An 18,471-nucleotide genomic window follows, 5' to 3' on the forward strand; every position below is an offset into this window, starting at 1 on the left:
ACAGATACCACACATTGAAAAAGATAATGTGTTGCTCATCTATATTATTTTAGTTTAGAGTTCATGATAAACATAGTAACTAGTTTATGGAAAAGTAAATAAATTTATTTTGTAACAAAAAAGGATTTTCAGGGTAATTCTGGGCAGGGAGTTACCACCACCAACTAGTTCAATACATAAAGAGAACTTGATTGATGTCAGTTAAGGATCCTGTGTTACAACTAGTAGTAAGAAACAAAACAAACAAAAAACATAAAAACTAGAACATAGAGTCAAAGTACTATCTTGGCTACCCTTTGATTGGATCAATAGTCATTGTTATGCATTATGATTATTCACTAACATTTAATTTTAACATGTCCCTTAAAGTTCTAACTAAGTATTCTGAGTACAGTTCTGAGACATTCAGAAAATAATTATTTCAAAATCCACTGGAATGGAGTCATAAAGCCAGATTGACAGCTCTCCAGCCAACAGATTTGACATTTTGTTCTTTGCTAAAACTAATAAACAAATTTGCTGAAACTAATAAAAAAAAAACATGGAACATTGAGAAGCATCTTGACCTGATGAAATGATAGGCCCGAGTTTTCTCCTAAATCTATTGTGGCCTGTGAGACTTTGAACAATTAATTTAAACTCTTTGAACCCCTACTCAGTTATAAAATAGGATGCTAACTTTTGCAGGTACCCATGAGGATTAAAGAGTATGTGTATAGTGAATGGCAATATAATTATAATTAACTCTTATTTTTATGACAACAGTGATGATGACATGATGGTGATGATGACAATGATGGTAATGATGGCAATAATTATTTTATCTCAGTTGAAGTGTGGTTAGCAGCATGGACTCTAGTGGTAGAGTCTTTCATTCACGACTTATTTTGGCCACTTACAGATCATCTATAAAATGGTAATAATAGCCCATACTTCATAGGATTATTGTAAAGTTTATGGGATTTAATTAATATACAGCAGTTAGTGTTGTGCCTGGCATTTAGAAAGTGTTTAATAAATGTTGCTAATGATATTTATTGTGTTATTAGAGTAGGTATAATGTTAATAATAATAAAAAACCTTAATAGAAAATAATAAATTGTATAAAAAACTCTGTAAGTGATAAATGATAAATTTCTTAAAATATTAGAATTACCTCCTAAACATACCTCATATTCCTTGGTGAATCTGCCTCAATTTCCATGACAGTTACAAATGATATTTTCATGTTTCTTAGTTTCCAGATTTGTTTTTATTTATCTTAAAGTATTGAAGGAATACATGTGAAGGTGCTTTTAATGTTATAAAGGACAAATATAAAATATTCAAGCATTGTTAATAATTATGAAACATTTTAAAACCTGTTATTTAAAATCTACTCACTTCTTTACCAACCTATTTATCATTTTTTTCATCTTTAGAAGCATTTTCTTATAGTGCATCATTTTGTACTTGAACTAATGCAATAAAATTAGTAGACAATAGTTATCCCCATTTTGTAAATAAAAGATGGGGCACAAGATATTAATTAAAATGCCATAAAAGGGGCGCCTGGGTGGCTCAGTGGGTTAAACCTCTGCCTTCAGCTCAGGTCATGATCCCAGAGTCCTGGGATCGAGCCCCACATGGGGCTCTCTGCTCAGCAGGGAACCTGCTTCCTCCTTTCTCTCTGCCTGCCTCTCTGCCTACTTGTGGTATCTGTCTGTCAAATAAATAAATAAAATCTTTTAAAAAAAATAAAAATAAAATGCCATAAAAGACATTTATTTCATGGCAGAATATTATCTGCAAATCCAGATCTCTTACTCACTTTTTATTAAAGTGAACCTGTTTTAATCCACATTTTATGTCTACTTTGAGCCTTCCATCATATTCTATTCATTCACTCATCCATTTATTCGGTTCTGTTCATTCAACCAATATGTGTTGATGCCGCCCCATATACCCAAACCACCGCAGACACAGAAGCCCTTCTGAAGAACAGTGGAGTAGAAATCAGAAAACCTGGTACAATACCTGGCTCCACCATTAAGCACCTGATATGAGTCCTCTCCATACGGATGGCCCACCAGCATTTTCTAGCTTAAAAGCACACTCTTCCTTTGTGAAACCTTCCAAGATCTTCCTGTCCTGTAGAAGTGGTGTTTCTGTGCTTCCCAGCGTGTTGCTTCTGTGGCTGATCTTATTTACCACCTATTTAATGCTGCCTTGTATAATAGTATTTTCTTCTAAAAAAAAATGCCATTTTTTCTTTTTTAATTACCAAATGTAGTAGATAAAACCACATCAGAAATATCCACATCCTTTTTTTAAAATTGACATATAATGTATTATTTGTTTCTGGGTACAGGTCTGTGATTTGTCAGTCTTACACAATTCATAGCACTCACCAGAGCACATACCATTCCCGATGTACATCACCCAGCCACCCCATTCCCCCCACTCCCCTCCCCTCCCCTCCAGCAACCCTCAGTTTGTTTCCTGAGATAAAGAGTTTCTTTATGGTTTGTATCCCTTTCTGGTTTCATCTTGTTTCATTTTTCCCTCTCTTCCCCTATGATGCTCTGTCTTGTTTCTCAAATCCCTCATATCAGTGAAATCATATGATAATTGTCTTTCTCTGATTGATGGTATTTTTTAAATATTTATTTATTAGAGAGAGAGAGAGAGAGCACAAGCAGGCAAAGTGGCAGGCAGAGGGAGAGGGAGAGGGAGAAGCGGGCTCTCTTCTGAGCAAGGGAGCCCGATGTGGGGCTCGATCCCAGGACCCTGGGATCATGACCTGAGCCGAAGGCAGAGGCTTTAACGCACTGAGCCACCCAGGCGCCCCTTGTATAATAGTATTTGCCCTGAGTGAAATGGATTTTCACAATAGGGAATTAGAAGAGTGATAGAGGAATAGGCAGAAGGGAGAACAAGCAAACCAGGCAGTAGAAAGACATGAGTTATTATGTGGAATTGAAATCCTATACGGCAAGACTTTTTTTGTTGCAACAGAAGCTCCTCTCAAACTGGCAAAATATCGTCCCATGGTTGCAAAAAGCAAGTTATCTCAAGAACTTAAATAATAGCAAGATTATTCTAGGATAGGGGCGCCTGGGTGGCTCAGTGGTTTATGGCCTCTGCCTTCGGCTCAGGTCGTGATCCCAGGGTCCTGGGATCGAGCCCCGCATCAGGCTCTCTGCTCGGCGGGGAGCCTGCTTCCTCATCTCTCTCTGCCTGCCTCTCTGCCTACTTGTGATCTCTGTCTGTCAAATAAATAAAATCTTAAAAAAAAAAAGATTATTCTAGGATAGGTAGTATGTAGGTCCAATAATGGCCCCTCCTTAGATGGTCACATCCTAAACAGGAGAAACTTTGAACATGTGTTATTGCATGGCAAATGGAAATTAAGGCTGCCGCCTTAACTAGGGCAATTAAAGAATAGTTAACCGGAGTAAGGTTGCTAATCAGTTGACTTTGAGATGCAGAGGTGACTGGATTTTCTGCATGGGCTCAGTGTACTCACAGGGTCCTTATAAGTAAACGAGTGAGGCAGAAGAGTCAGTGGCAGAGTCAGAGAGACTTGAAGATGCTGCACTGCTGGCTGCTGGCTGCGAAGAAGTAAGAAAGGGCCATAAGCCAAGGAATGTGAGCTGTCTGTAGAAGCTGGAGATGTCAACGCGACACATTTTTCCTTAGAGCCTGTGAAAGGAACACAAATCTGCTGACATCTTGATTTTACTCCACTGAGAGTCATTTTGGACTTTCAATCTCCAGGACTTGTAAGATAGTAAGTTTAGCTTGTGTTAAGCCACTAAGTTAGCAACTTGTTACAGTAGAATAGGAAATTAATACAGGTAATAATAAGACTACAGGTACCGAAACCATATATCCAAGCATTTTAGAAACCCAAGAACATTGGTATGGTTCAGCCTCACAGCAAGACCAGTCTCTCTGGGGCTTGAATGTGGAACAATTTCTTCAATGACTAAAACATCCTTTGAGATCCAGCCTTGCTCTAGGTTTTGGTTCATCTGTAGCTTTTATTCTAAGAGGATTTTGTTGATACTTCCTCTTGCAGTTTTTCAGTAATGCAAGTCAGCCTTTCTGTGTTTCTGCTTTTCTCTCTGTGTCTTTCAATTCTAATCCCAGTGTCTACCAGCTACCTCACCCTTTCCCCTACTTACTCACTGATCTTGTTGGCTACAGGCCTTTGCTGTCTGCTTTTATCAGTGTGTTCTCAATTTTTCCCCTTCCCTACCAGTAGTTCTATCTCTGGTCATATGTCTGTCACCAAATGAGAGAATTTTATTGATTTATTTGCTCAATATTGGCCATAGCGGTCAGAGATCTGGTACCAGGCAATTTCAGTAGGTGTTGGCCGGTCTGTATTGGCTGCTCTTGGGTCAGGTACCTACTGCTGGTATAATAACCTTGGCAGATGGGGAAGTGTCATGAGTTACAAAACATGCCCACTGAGGGAGTTTATCCAGTAGGGACTTTGTGTGTGCCTATGTGTGTTTAACACTTAGAGCAAAAAAGACACTCTTTTTTTTTTTTTTTTTAATTACCGAGGATTAAAAGAATGGGTTCTGGAACAAAACACCCTGTATTCAAATCTTGGCACAGCTGTGAGACTTAGGACAAGTTGTTTAACTACTCTAAGTTCACATTTCTGCATTGATAGAATGGAGATGCTTTAATATCTGCATCATAATTGTTGTGAGGATTAAATGAAATAATCCAATTAATATTCTGGGCATATGATAAGCCCTCAATAAATGGCAGATGCTATTGTTATAGTTTTTATGACATCAGAGTTCTTAGAAGGCTTAAATGACAAGTTTATATTCTTTACTGCTACCTATGAAAAGGTCTTATCTTCTGAGTAGAGCAGATGGAGATGGAAGATGGTATCTTATATTGCTTTGCAATCACTCAAAGAAACCCGTGCGATTTCTTTGTTATTAGGTGTTATCCAATTTCTTCCTTCATTCAGTCAGTTCTCACTGAGCATCTAGTATGTACCAGAATCTGTTACAAGACACAGAGATAGAAAGATTAATAGGATAACAATATTTGGCCTGAAGACATGCCCCAGTGTTCAGGAAGATAGGAAGAAAAAGAAAATCATGGAGACATAAGGAAGTAGACTCAGTGAACCCAACTTATTGACACTTGAACTTTTCAGAAGAAAGGGAAGCAACAAAGATGTAGCAACCTTACAGATAATTAAATGCAACTCTCTCATTTTATAGATGATGAAACTAAGATTAAGTAACATGTCTGGACCACTTTCCCACTGTGACCCTAGCAGTATGTGAGGCCCTTAGATTTGTTTAGAGGCAATCCCATGAGTACCCCCTGTGCGAATCTGTCAGAGCCCAATACGTGATACCTTACTAAATGTCTTCTTGCCCAGAGATTCTAGCATGGCTTATCCTGCCATTCACTGAAATTGTGAACATCAGACCAGCATCCAATGCTCTGAAAACTCTGAAATCGAATTTGACACTTCATTGTCTTTTCTGTGAGGACATGCTATAAATCATAAACATTTCCAAAGTCTAAGGAAATTTATACATAACCATTGTGGCTTTCTTCAGTTAAGTATTCTAGCATAACCATTCTTTATTCTGTCTCCAAAGTGTCAACCTATCATGCTCCCAAAGAGTTCGTAATAATCTAATAGTTTTTTTGTCAGTCAGTTGTATAGTTGAAGGCCCCACTCATTCTTTGGAAAATACATTCTCCAAAACCAAAGTGTTAATTCTTATGATCATATATTTAAGAATATTTTATATTATCTGCTAATTAAAATTTTCTGAATAATATAAAGTTTATCAAAACCTTACCATACCTCCCATAACCTCACATAAGTGCTTTGTTCCTTTTCCACACTGTGCATTCCTTTATCTTCGCGTGGACAACACTATAACATATAATGTGTCTTAGTTTCATCTGGGAGATTGTGTACCCTTCGGCAGAGACTGTCTCTCTCTCTTTCTTCCTGTATTTTATATATATTCTGTAAATGAAAACTTTGTATCCCTAGTCCTTAATGGGATCTAGCATGAAATAGGATTTCAATAAATGCTTGCTGAATTGAAGAGCATAAATTAGTCTTATTCAGCCATTTATTCAACAAATATCTGTATGTACCTATTATGCCTGGTCCTAGACTATGTAGGGAGGTTACATTGGTTGGTAAGAAATACTTAATCACTGTCGCTATGTATGAAACTTAAGTCTAACAACTTATTTCTGATAAACCCTTATAAGAACAGTGCCGTTTTACAAAACAAGTCTTACTCATATGATTTCCTTTCAGTAGTGAATAAGCCATGAATTCAGAAATTTTCTATTCACATAATGTTTCCAATCAAACCAAGTTAATAATAGTTATTTCAAAAGTGGCTTCTAATTCTTGCAAGGTTAGTTGTAGTCTTTGGAGTTTCATGTCTGCTATTTTTAATGGCTTTCTGCCCAAAGCAGCTTAGTCTAATTGGGAAGGGATGTGTTCTTTTTTTGATAAGGGAATAAGTCTCATGAATGATAATGGGAGTTATGTGTGAACATGAAGAAAAACTTGACTCAATACTGTGGATTGCATAACAGCTTTTCAGAGACTGCTTTTATGATTGATTGTCTCTCCCTAAATTGCTTCCATCTATCAATATGATTTGAGGAAAGGGTTGCTTTTTTATTCTGGATAAGTCTCTCAAAACAAAGACCAACTAATTATTTGAAAATTCCAAAACACACTTTAGGATAGTGTTACGGAGTGAAAACACTTCCATTTGGATATCCCATAGGAGCTGCCATTCATTAATGTTTAAAACAGATGCTTCAGTGAGCAACATATTTAATTAAATCCAAACCTGTTGTTATTATTCCAGAAAATATTATTATTAGCACAAGTTCCAAATGGAACTCGCAGCAACTTCTGGTTGGAGTTTGGGAAAGATATTTTAATTTCTTAAAGAATTCACTTAAAGTAGAAATCACTGCAGTTATCTAGATACATTTTTTTTTAAACTCAAGGGCATGATAGTTGTGAGAGTTAGTTAATTGCTTAGAATCATTGCTACTTTGATAGAGTGACTGAGTGGACCAGCTGGCTGGACAGGCCACATACATCATTATAAAATGCTGGAATGTGCACACGAAGTATCTGTCTGTGCTTCTAAAAAAGGACAAATAAAAAAAAAAAAGTCTTCAAATTTTATAACATGGACTTAAAAGATTGGCAGATGTGCCACTAATTATATAATTGCTGTCTTATGTGGTTCTAATAAAATTATTTGAAGCCCAAAAAATGTCTAGCAGTGAATTATTTAATTTAATACACAATTATAACAAAAATAATTAGTATTTACTTTAAACTCTAAATTGTCAACAAAAAACCTCAAGTAATTATTTTCATAGTGCTGCATAATGAAATAAATGTGTAATTAGTGACAGATGGGACTTTTAAAATTTAAAACATAGAAAAAAAATCATATCACCTGTTTTGATTATTATTTTTTTACATGAGTGAAGTTACAATTTGTGAAAATGAGGTACAAAGAGAATTAAAAGAATTAACTCTCTAAATTAATGCAATAGTCTTTGTTCATGTTTCCCAGCATCCTGTGAAATTTCTTTGAGATGTCTTTGGATTTGAAGCCCAAAGATAGGTTTGAGCCATGCCATGTCCACTGTTGTAAGTGAACAACATTAGGATCTCTCAGATCTTAGAAGCACCATTTTATTTGTTTTCATAGCAGGATAAAATTTTAGGTGAAACTACCAGCACTTACTTGTTTCATATGACAGTTTTTCCAGTGTTCCCATGTCTTTTTCTATGCAAGATGAAGAAACATATCTTTCTGTGGCCTAAAAAATGTCCTGAGCAATGGCTAAAATAATCAAGATGGTCTCATCTTGTCAGTCTATAAGCTTGCTGTGATTCTGTTGATTATCTTATGAGCCTGTACTGAAGATGAATGTTTATATGCTCCTCATCAGCACTCACTTGCAACTGGCTATGCATTTTTATCATCTTATTTCTGGTGTTAACTGGATTATGATGTGCTCTAACAAAGAGATCTTTTTCTCATTTTTTTCTGTCTCCTTTACCCACCTCTTACTGGCCCTGTAACATTGGAGTTCAACCCAGCCCTTGCTTGTCAAGGATAAGGATAACTGTCCTTGTCAAGTTTGTGCCATGGCAGTGAGCATACTAACATGAGTCATGCTTTTGATGGGTTTTCTTTTATAGTTTCAGTCTTTAAAAAAAAAAAAAAAAAAGCGCTATGGAACCATACTCCAAACATGTGGTTAGAAATATGAATTTATACTTCCAATACTTTTGGAAGGCATGGATCACCTCTCATTTATTTTCTGTCTCTAAAGCCGGGTATAGTGGTAAATTAGTAGATGCCCAGCAAGTGTTTGTTGAATTATTTATTAGCCTATGTCATAGTTCATGGGGGGAAGAGAAGATGATCTCATACTTCATGTTAAGAAATGTAAATGTATGAGGGGCGCCTGGGTGGCTCAGTGGGTTAAGCCACTGCCTTCGGCTCAGGTCATGATCTCAGGGTCCTGGGATCGAGCCCTGCATCAGGCTCTCTGCTCAGCAGGGAGCCTGCTTCCTCCTCTCTCTCTGCCTGCCTCTCTGCCTGCTTGTGATCTCTGTCTGTCAAATAAATAAATAAATAAAATCTTTAAAAAAAAAAAAAAGAAATGTAAATGTATGAGAAATTTCAGGTATTTGAAAGGATCCAATAAGTGACATTCCTTTTCTGGCTGAATTTGGAACTAATTGAAAGACATATATAGGAATCAGATAGATATCAAAATATCAGTCTTCCTACTGAGAAACATTATTTATTTATTTATTTATTTATTTATTTATTTTAAAAATATTTTATTTACTTACTTGACACAGAGAGACTGATCACAAGTAGGCAGAAAGGCGGGGGGGGGGGGGGGAGCAGGCTCCCCGCTGAGCAGAGAGCCTGATGCAGGGCTCGATCCCAGGACCCTGAGATTGTGACCTGAGCTGAAGGCAGAGGCTTAACCCACTGAGCCACCCAGGCACCCCAAGAAACATTATTAAAAAAAAAAAAAAAAAGTTTGCTTCTATGGCTAAATGGATTTGTTAACACTCTACTGATATAAACTTGAGCCCCAAACTGCAGTTCACTTCTGCAGGGACAAGCCTCTTTCTGCATGGAAATTAGCAGGCCAGAGGTTCCTTCTCTGCAGGTAGGTGCAAAGTAAAGTCCCAGAACGGGCAATGCCATCTGTGTCCAATCTCGCCTACCAAACTCACCTACTAGGTAAGTCAATCAGTGTTCCTTCCCTGAAGAATAAGATTGTGAAGAAAGTTTGGAATCCCAAGTAATGGGAAATAAGAATTTCCCTTTCTGCTCCCTTTGTTTTTGTTTCCTGTAGATAGAACTTTGGCTTCCTTATCAAAGCAATCAACCCATTAAGAGGTGTTAGGAAAATGGTAATGAAATTGTTATCTTTGTTATTGACAAAAGCTAGTCTGCAGAATCTGTGGTCTTAAATACTCTCCTACACCAACGTTCCTCCCCACTGCACTCTCCCACAGAGGCAGGCCTCACTGCATGGCAGGGTAGCAGCTCAGAATGCACCCTCTCCAAAGTTAGGAGAGAGTTCCCAAGGAGCTGACTCTTTCAAGACCGGTTTCTTTGTCAAAATTCAGCAGAGAGTTAAGTGGATCACCCTTCCTCTATTTGTAGTGAGAGATGGGGCAGAGATGAGCCAGAAGTGTTATTGCCACAAGAAAACCTGAGGAGCAGGATGTGTTTGCAGGAAGAGCCAAAGAAAAGTTTTAGGCAAAATCAAAACCGGTTTGCAGAAAAGTCGCTGTGAAGAATGTATTCGGAACAGAGAGTACTAAGGCCCGGGAGACAAGGTGACACATACTGACTGAAATCTCAGGGTTAGAGAAGATGACTCACGGAGAGTATGTGGAGAAAAGAGTGAATAAAATAGAAAAGAGCAGAAGATGAATCCTCCAGAAATGCAAATATTTACCAGATAACTACAAAAATAGAAGCCCAGTGAAGCTGAGAAAAAGCAGCCAAGAGTTTGAAGAAAAAACTAGAAGGGAGTTGCACAAAGGAAGGAGTGGCCAGTAGTGTGAAACCATCAATGGTCAAATTCGATAAGGACTGGCAGGTCTCCCTGGGATTGAGCAATGAGAGTTGAGAACATCTGTAAGAAGAGTGTTACTAGAATAATCAAATCAGAAGCCATATTGCCTTGCATTAAAAATTGTATGGGGGTTGAGAAAGTAAAGATAGTTTTTAGAAATTAGACTGCAAATGACAAAAGATAATATGATAGTTAGATGGGCACTTCAGGCCCAGCTGGCCACAGTCCTAAGCCACATTCCCTAACAATGTAAGCACTAATGGAAATGATTTTTTGTACTCTGTCTGACTTCTGTATCTAATTTCAATTAGCTCCAAACTGTGGTGGAGTCTGGGCAGTGGGAGAACAGTGGTGTTATTTATTAGGCACTTCCAAACTCCAATAAAGAAAGGATGAATACGGGTTGAAGTAATTTCTGTGTGGAATGGAAGATGTTGGGGAAGAACAGGGTTCCAGCCTGAAGGTTCTTATCTTTCCTTTGAAGCGAGAAGCCGGATCAGCAAGTGATGGGGCAAGAGGGAAGCAGTAGGTAGGAGGCTAGACAGACATGACAGGTTCAGAAGACATTCTTTGTGAAATGGGAATGAGTGTTGACCAAGAACAAATAGGTTATTGTAAGTCCCTAATTAAGGTATTTTTTTAACAGTGAATTTTTAGTGGAACCTATGTACATACATTGGGAAATGGTTCCAAATTCAGTCAGCTTCCCAAGAAGATAATCATTTCGCAATTGAGACTCTTGGCTTCTGAGAAGCTAGTTATTCTTGGTTATTTTACCATTATGAACACTATCGTTAGTCCTCTTATTCTCTAATTTTAATGTTCACATGCCCTGGGGACTCATCATTGACCTTTTTTTAATGTCTCTACACTCTCTCCTTATTAGGTTTCATTCACGTCCTTGGCCTCAACTTAAATGCAAACAGCTTCAAAACTTAAACTTAACATTCTGACCACACTGGTCAGTTGTCCTGAGGTACCTGAAACTCAGCAGTTTAAATGACGAAACTACCAGAAACCCTGCTTTGGCTTCCCATCTCAGTTACCCTGACCTTACATTTCTTCTTTATCTCTCATAGCTCAGAGTACTAAGTAAATCTTGTTAGATGGCTTTCTAAGCCAGGGCAAAACAATAATTAGCAAGGTCTGCTTGGCTTTCTGAAGTCAAATACATATAATTCACAGTTGCTCACTGGGCAGATGATCCATGTCACTGTTCCTCTTCTAATTGCTATATTTACATAGATATATGCCACCCAACATAATAGCGGCTAGCCACATGTAGCTAGTGAGCACTTGAAATGTGGCTAATAGCCATTTTGGGATGTGCTCCAAGAGCAAAGTACACAACAAATTCCAAAGACTTAATACTGAAAAATAATAACTTTATATTGATTAATGTCAAAATAGTATTTTTAATGTGGTAGGTTAAGGATATTATTAAAATTAATTTTAATTATTTCTGCGTACTTTTTATGCAGCTATTAGAAAATAGAAAATTAGATCTATTTCTCACTATTTCTCAGTACAGGCTTGGTCTGAAGGTAACTACTTATTCTGTATTTTGACCAAATTCATTTGTATAGCTACTGTTGCACTCAGTGCATTTTTTTGAAATTGTACTGGATGTGTATAATGCTTTTTGGTAACACATTATCTGAACCTTTTACTTATAGGAGGTAAACTTCTTGATATATAGTTTTAACTTGAGACCTCCCTCCAAAGCAAGTGCAGTTACTAGATACTTTCTTTTTTTTTTAATTTTTTTATTTTTTCAGCGTAACAGTATTCATTATTTTTGCACCACACCCAGTGCTCCATGCAATATGTGCCCTCTCCAATATCCACCACCTGGATCCCCCAACCTCCTACCCCCCACCCCTTCAAAACCCTCAGATTGTTTTTCAGAGTCCATAGTCTCTTGTGGTTCACCTCCCCTTCCAATTTCCCTCAACTCCTTTCTCCTCTCCATCTCCCCTTGTCCTCCATGCTATTTGTTATGCTCCACAAATAAGTGAAACCATATGATAATTGACTTTCTCTGCTTGACTTATTTCACTCAGCATAATCTCTTCCAGTCCTGTCTATGTTGCTAAGCATTTCTGATAGAGGCATAATACTCCATAGTGTATATGGACCACATCTTCCTTATCCATTCATCCATTGAAGGGCATCTTGGTTCTTTCCACAGTTTGGCAACCGTGGCCATTGCTGCTATAAACATTGGGGTACAGATGGCCCTTCTTTTCACTACATCTGTATCTTTGGGGTAAATACCCAGTAGTGCAATGGCAGGGTCATAGGGAAGCTCTATTTTTAATTTCTTGAGGAATCTCCACACTGTTTTCCAAAGTGGCTGCACCAACTTGCATTCCCACCAACAGTATAAGAGGGTTTCCCTTTCTCCGCATCCTCTCCAACACATGTTGTTTCCTGTCTTGCTAATTTTGGCCATTCTAAGTGGTGTAAGGTGGTATCTCAATGTGGTTTTAATTTGAATCTCCCTGATGGCTAGTGATGATGAACATTTTTTCATGTGTCTGATAGCCATTTGTATGTCTTCATTGGAGAAGTGTCTGTTCATATCTTCTGCCCATTTTTTGATATGATTATCTGTTGTGTGTGTTGAGTTTGAGGAGTTCTTTATAGATCCTGGATATCAACCTTTTGTCTGTACTGTCATTTGCAAATATCTTCTCCCATTCTGTGGGTTGCCTCTTTGTTTGGTTGACTGTTTCCTTTGCTGTGCAGAAGCTTTTGATCTTGATGAAGTCCCAAAAGTTCATCTTCGCTTTTGTTTCCTTTGCCTTTGGAGACATATCTTGAAAGAAGTTGCTGTGGCTGATATCGAAGAGATTACTGCCTATGTTCTCCTCTAGGATTCTGATGGATTCCTGTCTCACGTTGAGATCTTTTATCCATTTTGAGTTTATCTTTGTGTACGGTGTAAGAGAATGGTTGAGTTTCATTCTTCTGCATATAGCTGTCCAGTTTTCCCAGCACCATTTATTGAAGAGACTAGGTGGGATTCATCCCTGGGCTACAAGGATGGTTCAACATTCACAAATCAATCAATGTGATAGAACAAATCAATAAGAGAAGAGAGAAGAACCACATGGTCCTCTCAATTGATGCAGAAAAGGCATTTGACAAAATCCAGCATCCGTTCCTGATTAAAACGCTTCAAAGTATAGGGATAGAGGGAACATTCCTGAACTTCATAAAATCTATCTATGAAAGACCCACAGCAAATATCATCCTCAATGGGAAAAAGCTTGCAGCCTTCCCGTTGAGATCAGGAACACAACAAGGATGCCCACTCTCACCACTCTTGTTCAACATAGTATTAGAAGTCCTAGCAACAGCAATCAGACAACAAAGAGAAATAAAAGGTACCCAAATTGGCAATGAAGAAGTCAAACTCTCTCTCTTCACAGATGACATGATTCTTTATATGGAAAACCCAAAAGACTCCATCCCCCAACTACTAGAACTCATACAGCAATTCAGTAACGTGGCAGGATACAAAGTCAACGTACAGAAATCAGTGGCTTTCTTATACACTAACAATGAAAATACAGAAAGGGAAATTAGAGAATCGATTCCATTTACTATAGCACCAAGAACCATAAAATACCTGGGAATAAACCTAACCAAAGAGGTAAAGGATCTGTACTTGAGGAACTACAGAACACTCGTGAAAGAAATTAAAGAAGACACAAAAAGATGGAAGACCATTCCATGCTCTTGGATTGGAAGAATAAACACTGTTAAAATGTCTATACTGCCTAGAGCAATCTATACTTTCCAATCAAAATTCTACCGGTATTTTTCAAAGAGCTGGTGCAAATAATCCTAAAATTTGTATGGAATCAGAAGAGACCCCAAATCGCTAAGGAAATGTTGAAAAACAAAAATAAAACTGGGGGCATCACGTTACCTGATTTCAAGCTTTACTACAAAGTCGTGATCACCAAGACAGCATGGTACTGGCATAAAAACAGACACATAGACCAGTGGAACATAGAGGGCCCAGATATGGACCCTCAACTCTATGGTCAAATAATCTTTGACAAAACAGGAAAAAATATACTAGATACTTTCTTGGTTAGGGACTCAGTGGTTGATTTAGGCTCAACCTATCAGATGCACCTTCCCTAGATTTGTACTGGAAGTTGGTGAGGCAGAGAAGCTTAGATCATAAAATCTTCATTCTGGTATTAGAAGGCAGCCACAGCAACCCTGAGTTTTCCATTGCCTGTAGCTGGCTGTTGAGGTACATAAATGGAGGTGCATATTTCATTCCTTAGAAAGTCTGCAGCAGAGCTTGCTGAACTCATTTTTCATGAGTTTTGTTCTGTCTCTAGCTGTTGGTTTCTCTTCTTCCTGCTTGTTTTCCAAGCCTAGTCTCCCAGCTTTCTGTGAACTGCCCAAAGTTGGTTCCGTCAGTCTCCCTTGTTGAATATCCTAAATAGATTTGCTACTCAGTAACAAATGCTGACCTATTCTGCTCATTGTATTCTCGAAAGATGAATAAACTAGAGAAGGAAGGGAGGAAAGATATTTCTGGAAGGAGACTCAACACAAAGAAAAACACAGAGGCTAGAAGTACTGTATTGTGAGGAACCAAGAAGATTGGAAATAACAGTGTACTAGATAAAGAGCAGCATGTCAAAGTAGAGAAGCTGTCGTGGATAAAAGCAGGAGGATATCGCATACTATGCTGGGAGGTTAGTCTGTGGATGATGATAACCACTAGAATATGTTAAGCAGGGAAATGGCAAGGTTATGTTTGCAATAAAGATCAATTACCCCATCAGTTAGGAATGATTTGGTTGCACACAAAGAAAATCTAATTAATAGAATTTTAAACCTTAAGGGCACATACTGCATCCCTTACCAGAAATCTAAATGCAGTCAATATAAGGCAATATCATCTTCAAACCCAAACTATTGACATCATTCTCCCCATTCACCTTCCTCTGTGTGCTGGCTTTTATACTCAGGTTGATGTTTTATGGTCATAGATTGGTCACTCCATATAGCATGTACTTATCCCAAACATCTAAATTAATAAGGGAGAAAAGGGGCAAGGTGTTATTCCCAAGGTGCTATGCTTTTGTCAGGGAGTAAAGCCATTCCCCAAATTCTTTATCTGATGTCCCTTTATATTTCATTGGAGACAATCAGATCACCTAACCACTCTCAGCTGGAAGAGAAGCTGAGAAAATGAACATCTGGTCAGGAAAAAACAAACCGAAAACCCCCTACATATCAGTCAGGAAAAAGTAGCAAACTCAAAATGGATAATTTAAAGAATTACAAAGAGGAGGTTGAAGAGTAGAGAAACCACAGAGATAGTGCATTCACTGTTAAGTGAATGCTGTTAAGAGGAGAGGTTACATTCATACCTTGCCCTGAATGGACACATGGAGGAAGTAGCTACTGAAACTGAGACAAAGAGAGTTGTGTGGAGAGGAACAACTGATTGGAGTTATAGTCTTTGGTGCACAGTGACTTCATGAGGAAGGAACTAGAAAAGAAAATAGTACAGCCTTACTCATTTCCCTTTGATCACTGGCTAGCTTATTGGCTAAATCCAACTCAAAGACCTATGACAGGGGAGTCCATCAATATTGTCCAGAGAGATCAATGTTGTTGGGGTAGAGAACAGTGTGAAGAAGTAGGGATTTGGATAGGTAGGTGGAAACTTCAGTACAAGGTTGTCTTGCCTGGATTAATCTGGATATAGACACCTAGCTGCCAGAACAGACTGAGGTATTGCTAAAAGGAGGAAGGAAAATATTTGTGGCACAAGCAGCCAATACAGTCTGCCGTGTTGACCCTTGTGAGAGTTTAGAGTTGGATTTAAGATGGGAAATTTATCACAGCACTCCCTTGCAAGAGATGATGGGAGACGGTGATTGTTACTTGACATAATTGTCTAAGAGGATTTCATGTGGGATTATAAACCTAATTATTTCTTTGTTAGGGTATGCCTTTATAAATTTAAAATATTTACTAGACTTAAGGGGTTGATGTACATTTCAGATGAGTACATTTTTATCTGTCTTAAATAATTTTATGAAATTTGAAATCTGAGAATGCTTTGCATTGCAATAAATCTTATCATACAGATTGTATTAACTGATAGAAAAGAGAGTGAATTAGAAATAAAAATAACTGGGTATTACTCAGGGAGAATTCAGTTTAACAGGGGCAACTGTACTTTTATCATCGATAAGGCTGGGATATTATATGGATCTCCTTCATCTGTGTATGTTTAGCTTCTAATTCAAAACCTGCATATAATCACTCCTAGCTTCCTCCCATTCTTCCACCCTTACCCTTAATCTCTGAAAACCACTAATTTATACTCTAAAATGTTGTTATCAAAATGTTATATAAATGGAACCATAGTATGTAATGTTTTAGGATTTTTTTTTTTAACGTTTTAGGATTTTTTTTCCCACTCAGTTTAAGTCCCAGAGTCCCACTCAACTTTTGTTAATCAATAGTTCACTCCTTTTTATTGCTGAGTTGTGTTGTGTGACCTTTTCAGTCACATTACTCTCCAGTCAATTATACCTTTTAACTAATTAAGTGTATTGAGTATTTGTGAACTAGTTTCTTAGGTGAACTAACATATGCTCATCGAAATCCTTGTTATTCAAAGTATGATGGGCAGATCAGCAGCCTCAACATCAGATCAGTGGCCTCAACATCATGTGGGACTGACTGGTTAAAATGAGGGCTCTCAGGTCCCACCCCCAACCCCCAGAATTAGAATGTGCAGTTGAACAAGACCGTCAGTTGACCCATAGGAGCAGTAACGAGAGAGAAACACTAATCTGTATCACATTGAAGACATTACCAAATGTGGAGCTTATTTGAGGGTAGTTCCCCTGCAGATTATGAAGTTGGGTCTCTAATGTACCTCTTGGAAGTGATTTAATATATTTTCTCTGAACTTTCAGACCCTCACTTAAAAAAAAAAGAAAAAAAGTTAACTGGATTAATTTCCCCCAAGCTTCATCAGACATATTACCAGTCTGTGTGAAAATATTCTCTCCCTTAGCCAATCTGGCAAATCCACTGGAGAAAACTGGGAACTGGCTTGTGGCCATTCCATGTGCAGAGCACCACCATTTTCACTACAGAAAGCCCTATTGTCTAGAAATAATAGTGAGGTTTTGCCCACAGCAGAAATCTGCATTCAATCCTGCTGTCTCAGGAGTGGAATTCTGCTTGGAGCCAAATTCTCAAGTCTTCTTAATTTTGGTGAAGATATGTGTTTTTGCAAGTGCAAATTCATGAAATTAGGGTTGGACTTTTCCTAGCTTTCCTCTACCCAGTGTTTTATGACAGGAAGGACCTTTGAGTATTTTCTCAAAATAGCAAGTGCCAGCAAAACTAAGCCAGGTTTGCTGTTAAGCTCACCACCCAAGTCTTTGTGAAAGGTTGGCCTGGAAACACAAGGATATCACTATGAATCTTGATAATTGTCCAGAGTGTTCCAGTCAGGTGTAGCCAGTGGACCAAAGGAACACCACACTAGAGACACTGCTGCACCTGAATTCATGAGATCCCTTCACGTTCTGGTCTTCTTAGTAATACTCTCTTAGCTTCTGCTTTCTTGTGTCAATTATAGACACAGCATTCAAGATAAATAAAAGGGCCCAGGGAACTGCGAAGACTGCCAAGTAGTCTGATGAGAAAAAAAAAAAAAAAAAGATTTCTATTAAAGATGTGTAAAGTGGCTTCAGTGAGAAAAATGCACGCTGAAATGATTGCAAATAAATCAAGTGGCATGTACTACAGTTTCATTATTGCAAGAAACAATTCAATTGAAAAGGTTACTTTGACTATTGTTTTAGTTGGAACGATGTTTGTTTTCATATTCCCAGTTGCTAAATGCAGACAGTCAGAATTTCTAACAATAGCCACAGTATGTGGCTGTACAGCAGTGTTCTTGCCTGACTTAGGTAGCGTCAAAATAGTTGTAATCCCAAAGTAATTATCTTCTTCCATTGTACTCACTGCGTGTGATACTCTGATGTACTCTGAGTCCAGATATACTGCATCTCAATACATTGTGCTATTTAAATGGGAAGTATGCTTTAAAACTGTACAATGTTGGATGGGCAAGGAGTTCTTAGTAAAGAAATGAGAAATAACTTTTGTTTTGAAAAACCTTAGTTTGTCTACTGGCTTATGGCAAATTTCTTTTACATTAACTTTTTAGGTTTTTAAGTTAGAGCCAACTGAAGCTGAACATTCCATTTTTTTCATACAGTTATAAAGAAAACTTCT

Source organism: Lutra lutra, chromosome 4 (assembly GCF_902655055.1).
Source record: "Lutra lutra chromosome 4, mLutLut1.2, whole genome shotgun sequence".
Taxonomy (NCBI): domain Eukaryota; kingdom Metazoa; phylum Chordata; class Mammalia; order Carnivora; family Mustelidae; genus Lutra; species Lutra lutra.